Genomic DNA, 10125 nt, shown 5'->3' on the forward strand with positions numbered 1-10125 from the left:
GTTTGGCCCTGAGAATCCAAACAGACCACTAAAAGAGGGTTTCTGTTTGTTTTATGTTTCCTGAGAGGGGCACGTAAGAGTAGTAACTGCAGAGAATCGTATCACAGCTCAGATTAAGGAAAGTCCCAATTCCAAAGCTGTCCAGCACTGGGTAATCCTTTCAATGGAGATGTCAACCACACGTCACCTGGACATTGTCAGGGGATGTCAGGTGGGAGGCTAGCCCTTCTGGCCCTGACAGTGTATGGTAGCCCACTGCTTCAAAAGCCCTCAACTCATTTACTGTCCTGTGATATTACTTAATAAGTATTAACCTATTTTTCTCCCCTGAAAGACTGTGAGTTTTCTGATAGAAGGTGTGTGGATTTTATGAGGTCTAGTATAGTATCTATGCTAGGTGAGAGTTATCAGGGAGGTTTCTAAGGAGAGGACAGGTGAACTGAGATTTGACAGTCGATAGAAGCCAGTCATGAAAAGAGCTGGTGTATGATGACCTAGATAGAGGGGACAGCACAGCTCCAAAGCAGAAATGAATTTGGTGAGTTTGAGGAACAGGAAGGAGCCCAGGAGAAGGATGATCAAGAAAAAGAGGGATGGAGATGTGGATAGAGGTCATCAGGGGCAGATCACATTAGCCTTTGCAGTTCTTGCTGGATTTGGGCCTTTATTCTTAATGCTTTGGAAAGCTCTTAAAGGATTACAAGTGAAGGCATCCTTGCTGTGATATGATTTAATTTTTAAAATGATGCCTCCAGCTGTTTGTGGGGAAGGATTGTAAAGGAGGAAACAGATCAGATTAAGAGGTTACCTTGCAGCAATCCAGGTGAGAGGTAAATTCGGGTGGTTTAGTTGGGTTGTGGGGCAGTGAAAACGGACCGAAACAATGACTTTGATGTATATTTTGGAGCTAGAACTACAAGGATTTGCTGATGGATTGCACATGGGATATGAGGGAAAGGGAAGAATCAAAGATAAGACCTAGGTTTTTGGCTTGAGAAATTGGGTGGATGCTGGAGCACCCTTTAGAATATATCCAGAATCTGGCCCTATCCAAGTCACCTTGATGTAGGCCGGCTGGGCCTGAGGACCCAGAAGGGATCCTGCAAGACCAGCCAAGAAAATCCTTGGCTTTGTGCAGGGTAGAAATCAAACACAGCTGAGGGGCACCTACCTCAGTGGCTCAGTCAGTTAAGCATTGTACTCTTGATTTTGGCTCAGGTCATGATTTCACAGTGTGTGAGATTGAGTCCCTCATCAGGCTCTGTGCTGAGCGTGGCACTGCTAGGGATTCTCTCTCCCTCTCTTTCTGCCCCTCCTGTGCTCATGCTTTCTCTCTCTCTCTCTCAAAAATAAATAAATAAACATTAAAAAAAAAGAAACACAGCTGAGAGGAAGTGAGACCAGTTTGTTAAAGATATAAAAAGAGTGTAGATACTGGCATAGAGTCTGGGAGACTCAGAAAGGAAAAAAGAATGAATCTCGTCTTTGCTTGGGGCCTGGAGTTCCTGCATCCAGGAACAAAGGCAAGTGTTTAGGTGTCTTCCACAAGTTACTTATGCCCTGGAGCCAGAGGTCTTAATGAGTCAGTGGTCTTGGAAAATATTCATGGTGACCCTGCCCAGTCACTCTTTAGATGTTCACTATTGTGCTGGAAGACTGCAAAGAAATCTAAATTCTTGACCTTTACTAGGAGTGGTTTTTCTCCGATGATGGGGACCTCTGATGATGGGGGTCTCCTAATGTGGAAGAACCCAATCACAACCCAATCCGATGGACCTGGAAGCTGCGGGCAGGTGGGGAGGGGGACATGGAAGGATTCACTCAACGCAGAACAAAAGAGATAAAAGTTTATTGAATACACTGTAAAGGAGTGGCAGGCAGGACAGCAAAGCAGAGACTGTCTGCAAGGAAGCAGTGGGTGGGGACTATTTAAAGGAGGCAGGTGAGCACTGTTGTTTAACATAGTGTTGGGAGCCCTAGCCTCAGCAGACAACAGATCTAAATAAAAGGCATCCAAAGTGTCAAAGAAGAAGTCAAACTTTCACTCTTTGCAGATGACATGATACTCTACATACCCAAAAGACTCCACCAAAAAACTGCTAGCGCTGATACAGGAATTCAGCAAAGTTGCAGGATATAAAATCAATGTACAGAAATTGGTTGCATTTCTATATGCCAATAATGAAGCAACAGAAAGAGATATCAGGGAATCATTCCCATTTACAATTGCATCAAAGCCATAAAATACCTAGCAATAAACCTAACCAAAGAGGTAAAAGGTCTGTATGCTAAAAACTACATAAAGCTTATGAAAGAAATTGAAGAAGACACAAAGAAATGAGAAACATTCCATGCTCATGGATTGGAAGAACAAATATTGTTAAAATGTCAATATTACCCAAAGCAATATACACGTTAAACGTACTCTCAATCAAAACAACACCAGCATTCTTCACAGAGCTGAAACAAACAACCCTAAAATTTGTATGCAACCCCAAAATACCCCAAGTAGCCAAAGTAATGTTGAAAAAGAAAACCAGGGGCGCCTGGGTGGCGCAGTCGGTTAAGCGTCCGACTTCAGCCAGGTCACGATCTCGCAGTCCGTGAGTTCGAGCCCCGCGTCGGGCTCTGGGCTGATGGCTCAGAGCCTGGAGCCTGTTTCCGATTCTGTGTCTCCCTCTCTCTCTGCCCCTCACCCGTTCATGCTCTGTCTCTCTCTGTCCCAAAAATAAATAAACGTTGAAAAAAAAAATTAAAAAAAAAAAAAAAAGAAAAAGAAAACCAAAGCTGGAGGCATCACAATCCTGGACTTCAGCCTGTATTACAAAGCTGTCATCATCAAAACAGTATGATATTGGCACAAAAACAGACACATACATAGATCAATGGGATAGAATAGAGAACCCAGAAATGGACCCACAAAAGTATGGCCAACTAATCGACAAAGCAGGAAAGAGTATCCAATGAAAAAAAGATAGTCTCATTAGCAAATGGTGCTGGAAGAACTGGATAGCAACATGCAGAAGAATGAACCTGGACCACTTTCTTATACCATGCACAAAAATAAATTCAAAATGGATGAAAGACCTAAATGTGAGACAGGAAGCCATCAAAATCCTACGGGAGAAAACAGGCAGCAACCTCTTTGACCTCGGCCACAGCAGCTTCTTACTTGACATGTCTCTGAAGGCAAGGGAAATAAAACTTTTTTAATGTCTATTTTTGAGAGAGAGAGAACCAGAGTGAGAGTGGGGGAGGAACAGAGAGAAAGGGAGACATAGGATCTGAAGCAGACTCCACGTTCCGAGTTGTCAGCACAGAGCCCGGAGTGGGGCTCTAACTCACAGACCACGAGATCTGACCTGAGATGAAGTCAGACCCTTAACTGACTGAGCCACCCAGGCACCCCAAGGGAAATAAAAGCAAAAATGAACTATTGGGACCTCATCAAGATAAAAAGCTTCTGCACAGCGAAGGCAACGATCAACAAAACTAAAAGGCAACCAACGGTATGGGAGAAGATATTTGCAAATGATATATAAAGGGTTAATATCAAAAATTTATAAAGAACTTATCAAAGTCAACACCCAAAAAACAAATAACCCAGTGAAGAAATGGGCAGAAGACGTGAATAGACACTTTTCCAAAGAAGACATCCAGATGGCAAACACATGAGAAGATGCTCAACGTTGCTCATCATCAGGGAAATACAGATCAAAACCACGTTGAGATACCACCTCACACCAGTCAGAATGGCTAAAATTAACAACTCAGGAAACAACAGATGTTGGTGAGGATGTGGAGAAAGGGGAACCCTCTTGCACTGTTGGTGGAAATGCAAACTGATGCAGCCAGTCTGCAAAACAGTGTGGAGGTTCCTCAAAAAAAATTGAAAATAGAATTACCCTATGACTCAGCAATTGCACTACTAGGAATTTATCCAAAGGATTCAGGAGTGCTGATTCAAAGGGGCACATGCACCCCAATGTCTATAGCAGCACTATCAACAATAGCCAAATTATGGAAAGAGCCCAAATGTTCATCAACTGATGAATGGATTAAGAAGGATGTGGTGTATGTATGTGTGTGTGTGTGTGTGTGTGTGTGTGTATACTACTACTCTGCTTTGAAAAAGGATGAAGTCTTGCCATTTGCAACAATGTGGATGGAACTGGAGGGTATAATGCTAAGCAAAATAAGTCAGTCAGAGAAAGGCAGATATCACATGATTTCACTCATGTGGAATTTGAGAAACTTCACAGATGATCATAGGGGAAGGGAAGGAAAAATAAGATAAAAACAGAAGGAGGGGCAAACTGTAAGAGACTCTTAACTACAGAGAACAAACTGAGGGTTGATGGGAGTGGGGAAAATGGGGGGTGGGCATTAAGGAGGGCACTTGCTGGGATGAGCACTGGGTGTTGTATGTAAGTGAGGAATCCCTGGATTCTACTCCTGAAGCCAAGACTGTATGTTAGCTAACTTGAAAATAAATAAGATTAATAAATAAAATTTTAAAACGAAACTAAACTAATAAATAAATAAATAAATAAATAAATAGGGCAGGTGAGTAGTAATGGGGACATATGGAATTTCCCCTTTTTTGGTAACTTGCCTGGTTGTAAGTAGCCCATTGGTTAGTTAAGGCCTGTGGATATTTTGAGGTGGGTCACCTGATATTCAGCCAAGGGGTTGCTGTGAGTGTTTTTACATTCCGTTGCTCAAGCCCGTTGCCTAAAAGCGGCCTCTAAGAGGGCATACATTATCTGTTCTATATGCATGTGTAAGGGAGAGGTGCAGGTCCTAGCAAGAATAGAAGCAGGAAAAGGAGCGATAAAAGCAGTTTTTCATGGGCTCCCTTTAGTTTTCCTGTCTCACCCTAAGTCCATCGTCTCTCATCTGGACTATTGCAAGAGCTGCCTCACTGGTCTCCCCACTTTCATCTTCCTGCCCCTCCTCTGATTTCTTCACAGAAGCTAGGGCATGCCCATTAAAATGGAAATCCACTCATGTCAAGCCTCTGTTCAAAATCCTCCATCTTCTTTGAGTACACCTAATGGTCTAGCCCTTGTTACCCTGACCTCATCTCCCGCTCCTCCCCCTCGCCCTTTCTAACATCTCCGTCTCCATCCCTTGCACCCTCTGCCCTTTCCCTGCTTTGTTTTTCTTCTTAGCCCTTATCTTTTAATGCATGACATACTTTGCTTTTCCCCCTTTTATTTTATGTTTTAAAAACTTTTTTTAAGTTTATTTATTCATTTTAAATAATGAATCCCGAGCAGGCTCTGCATTGTCAGGGCAGAGCCCAATGCAGGGCTCAAACCCATGAACCAAACTGTGAGATCATGACCTGAGCTGAAACCAAGAGTCAGTCAACTGACTGACCCACCCAGGCAGCTCTCTCCCATTTATTGTATGTCCTCGCAACAGTAGAATGTAAACTCTATTAGGGCAGGGGCTTTGTCTATTTTGTTCACTGCTATAGTAGGTGCTTAACAAATATGTGTTGAGTAAGTGTGCTTTTTAAAAAAAAAATTAATGTTTATTTATTATTGAGAGACAGAGAAAGACAGAGCATGAGCATGGGAGGGGCAGAGAGAGGAGGAGACACAGAATCCAAAGCAGGCTCCAGGCTCTGAGCTGTCAGCACAGAGCCCAACATGGGGCTCGAACCCTAACCATGAGATCATGACCTGAGCCGAAGTCGAACGCTCCACCGACTGAGCCACCCAGGCGCCCCACGTTGAGCAAGTGTGTTAAATAAACTCACTGAAAAGGAGAATTCTGTGGGAGGAGGAGGTTCGTGTAGGGGTAGACAAGAAGGGTTCTGTTCAGACATGTTAAGTTTGAGATGCCTGGGAGGTATTTGGGTGGAAGTGTTGAGAGGAGAGGTGGACACACTAGTCCAGTCAGGCAAGAAGGCCTACCCTGGAGCTACACACAAAGGAAACATTATCATGAAGATGTAGATGCCAGTGTCTAGGGAAGAGTATAGACAGAGAGTGAGGAAGGTCCAAAGCCAGTGCCTGGGGCACTCCAATGTTTAAGGTTAGGTAGAGGAGGAGCCAGAAAAGGGGACAAAAAGAAAGAAGAGTGTGGATAAAAGGAAAAGCTAGCAATGGCACCAATCATCCTGCTTCAGTTAACCATCCCTGGCTCCAGAATAGTCTTTCACAGTGTGGCCCTCTTTCCCTGGGATGGGTGTGGTTTACAATGGAGACCATACTCATGATTTCTCGTAGATCTGTGTTCAGCTGCTCAGGGCTCCAGGCTGCTCCTCCTGGGAATTAGACTATGGTGGTTAAGAACATAGGCTCTGGAGTTGAACAGCCTGATTTTAAACCTTAGCTGTATCACCTACTGACCTGTGACCTTGAGCAAGTTACATTTCTTTGCCTCAGTTTCAACATCTTTTGAGAAATAATAGTACCCACTTTGTAGGATGGTTCTGAGGAGTAAATCACTCACTATTTAAACAAGTAGCAAGTGTTCAAAAATGTTAGCTGTTGGTACTGTTCTTAGGGCCTGGGTCTTAGTGTCACCTGCCAGGTTATCAGAGTGTAGGGCCCAAACTGATAGCATAGCCCATCCCGACTCTTGTCCACTAGAGAAGATTCCCTCTCACCTAAGGCTGTTACCTCTGGGCGCTCAGCCGGAAGACGCAGGATCTATCTGCTATTGGCTCAACTATACCATCTTAGGAAGTCAAGTTTTTTTTGTTTTTTTTGTTTTTTTTTTTTTAATTTTTTTTTTTAAATTTTTTTTTTCAACGTTTATTTATTTTTGGGACAGAGAGAGACAGAGCATGAATGGGGGAGGGGCAGAGAGAGAGGGAGACACAGAATCGGAAACAGGCTCCAGGCTCTGAGCCATCAGCCCAGAGCCCGACGCGGGGCTCGAACTCACGGACCGCGAGATCGTGACCTGGCTGAAGTCGGACGCTCAACCGACTGTGCCACCCAGGCGCCCCTGTTTTGTTTTTTTAATTTTTTTCAACGTTTATTTATTTTTGGGACAGAGAGAGACAGAGCATGAACGGGGGAGGGGCAGAGAGAGAGGGAGACACAGAATGGGAAGCAGGCTCCAGGCTCTGAGCCATCAGCCCAGAGCCTGACGCGGGGCTCGAACTCACGGACCGCGAGATCGTGACCTGGCTGAAGTCGGACGCTTAACTGACTGAGCCACCCAGGCGCCCCAGGAAGTCAAGTTTAATAAAGCTGTTGACCACTACAAAGTTATCTTTGGGTTCACAATGCATTTTAAGTTAACATATACTTGATATCTGTACATGTTTTTTTCTCCAAGGGAGGACAAACTGTCTGCAGAGGAAGAGCCTTACACACATCCTGGAGCCTCCCGAAACAGCAGTCTTCAGGATAGAGAACCACAGAAAAATGATGAAACACCCGACTTCACAAGCGTGACAAAGTTTACACATTGCCGTCCAAAAGCCAGAGTCACAATTAATCAGGAAACCTAAATTATTCTCATTAAAGTTAGGTATTCCATAAGGATGGCCCCTGTGACTATTTTTCTTTTAGTATTGCTTTGGAAGTACTAGCCTACTTAATTGCAGAAGAGAAAGGAATAAGGTCGATCAACTGGAAAAGAGGTAAAATTATCATTATTTATTTATGAAATGATAGCCTACCTGGAAAATCAAGGACATCAACTGCAAAACTAATACAAATGAGACATTTTGGCAAAGTGGGCACAAGTTAATATACAAAAAGCCAGTGAACAACAGCCAGTTAGAAAATATAGGGGAATAAAATATATCATTTACAATAGCAACAACAAAGTAAACTAACCAAGAGTAATCTTAACGAATGTACTAGGTCCAGGCGCTCAATACTAAAATGCTATCAAATAACACAAAAGGAGGCTTGAAAAAATGAAAAGTCATATTCTATTTTTGGGTAGAAAGACTCACTATCATAAAGATGTCAGCTCTCCATAAATTAATCTATAAATTTCACACAACCTAATAAAAATACCAACAGACGACATAATCTGAATATAAAGTTCACATGGAAATTTCTGCATCAAGAATAGCCATGAACATTCTGAAAAAGAAGGTTAGTGAGAGAAATAGTTCTACCAGATATAAAACCATTAAATGCTACAATAATTAATGAAGCCCAGGGGACACTAGCACATACACAGGCAACTTGATCAAGAGAACCAAATAGCGAATCCAGAAATAGACTCAACATTTAAAATGTTAGTGTGTGATGAAGGTAGCATCATCTATCAGTAGGGAAAAAATGGATTATACAATAAGTGGTATTAAGACAATTGTGTAACTGCCTGAAAAAAATAATATGGTATCTCTGGCTTGTTCTTTACCCTAAAAATAAATCCATGTGAATCAATTGTGTTTAAATAAATGTAAAAGGATACAACCATAAATGTATAATGTCACAGTGGAGAAAGCATTTGTCAGAAGAGCACAAAATTTCCCAAAGCATAAAAAAAGGACAAGTTCAGTCAACAAGAAAATCTATAATTTCTGCAGAGCAAAAAACCACTATGAACAAACACAAATGGTACACGGAGGGAAATATTTGCAACTCATCTCACAGACAAAGGGACTAATGTGCTTAATATATAGAAAATCCCCTCAAATCAATATAAAAAAATACAAAAATCCAATAAGAAAATGGGACGAGCAACATAAAAGGAAAGATAAATGGCTCTTGGACATATGAAAAAATACTCAAGCTTACTCACAAGAAAGTTGAAACTACACTTAGATATTATTTTTGGCAAACAATCCAAACATTTGACTGTATACCCTTGGCACGGTTGTGGAAAATAGGCCCTCTTATATGTTACTGGAGGAACTGTAAATTGTTGATATTTGTCAAAATTAAAAATGCATATGATTTCAGATCCAACATACTTGCACACATGCAAGATAAAGTATATACAGTTATTAACTATAGCATTGTTTATAGTAGCAAAAATTTGCAAACAACTCAAACATCTGTCACTAGAAGACTAATTAAAGAAGTTGTGGTCCATCCATACAATGGACTACCATACAGCTAGGCTGAAGAGCTGTCACAAAAATCTTTACAGGCCATGATTAAACTCATGAAGAGCCATTAAAGAGTTTTTATGCAGGGAGTATGGTATGAGATCTGGATTTGAGAAAGATCTCTCTGGCCTAGTATGGAACATAAATTGAAACAGTAAAACTACAGACAGGGAGGTCAGTCAGTGGCTAAATTAGGGTGGTCATCTAAGACACACAAAATGTAGACTGGATACAGCTTGGGGATAAATTGGGTGTAGAGGTGCAAGAGATGAGGCATGGATCCCTGGTCTCCAGCTTTGGCAGTAGAAGGAGAATGATGATTATACTTTGAGACAGGGAGTGCAAGTGGAGAAGTTGGTTTGAGTGAGAAGGAAAGATGAGTTTTATTTGGATGAATTGAGCTAGAGGTGCCAGTGGGCAACCAGTTGACACATTCAGATGGGTGTCTGGATATACAGCTCTATGACTCAGGAGAGAAGGGGATTAGGGATAAATTTGGGAGTCATTATCATATAGCTGATGTTCAAAGCCATAGGGGAGGATGAAGTCATTTGGGGACATCATACGGCACGAAGAGAGGAGAGAGTCCAGGCACTGGTGCAACCCACAGAATACACTGGCTGAAGATAATGAACTTCTTGAGGAGCCAAAAGAGTACAGGGAACATAGGAGGGAAACCAAATATCACATGACAGAAGTCAAGGAAAGAATGTAATAGCATTTTTTTTTAATTCCTGGGTTTTTTAAATTATTATTTTAAGAGAGTGTGTGTGCAAGTGGGGGGAGGGGGGAAGAGAGAGTGGGAGAGAGAAAATCCCAAGTGGGCTCTGTGCTGTTAGTGCAGAGCCCAATATGGGGCTCAATCCCATGAACTGTGAGATGATGACCTGAGCCAAGATCAAGAGTTGGACACTTAACGGACGGAGCCACCCAGGTACCCCACTGCGGTAGACTTTTAGTGGTCTGTGTCTCTTATTTGATTATAATATCCTTGAGGAAATAAAACTGGGTTTTATTTTTCTTTCTTTCCTCCCTGTCTGCTCCATCCCTATCTTCAATCAATACAAGGTTTTGTACATAAT

Source organism: Leopardus geoffroyi, chromosome B4 (genome assembly GCF_018350155.1).
Source record: "Leopardus geoffroyi isolate Oge1 chromosome B4, O.geoffroyi_Oge1_pat1.0, whole genome shotgun sequence".
NCBI classification, from domain to species: domain Eukaryota; kingdom Metazoa; phylum Chordata; class Mammalia; order Carnivora; family Felidae; genus Leopardus; species Leopardus geoffroyi.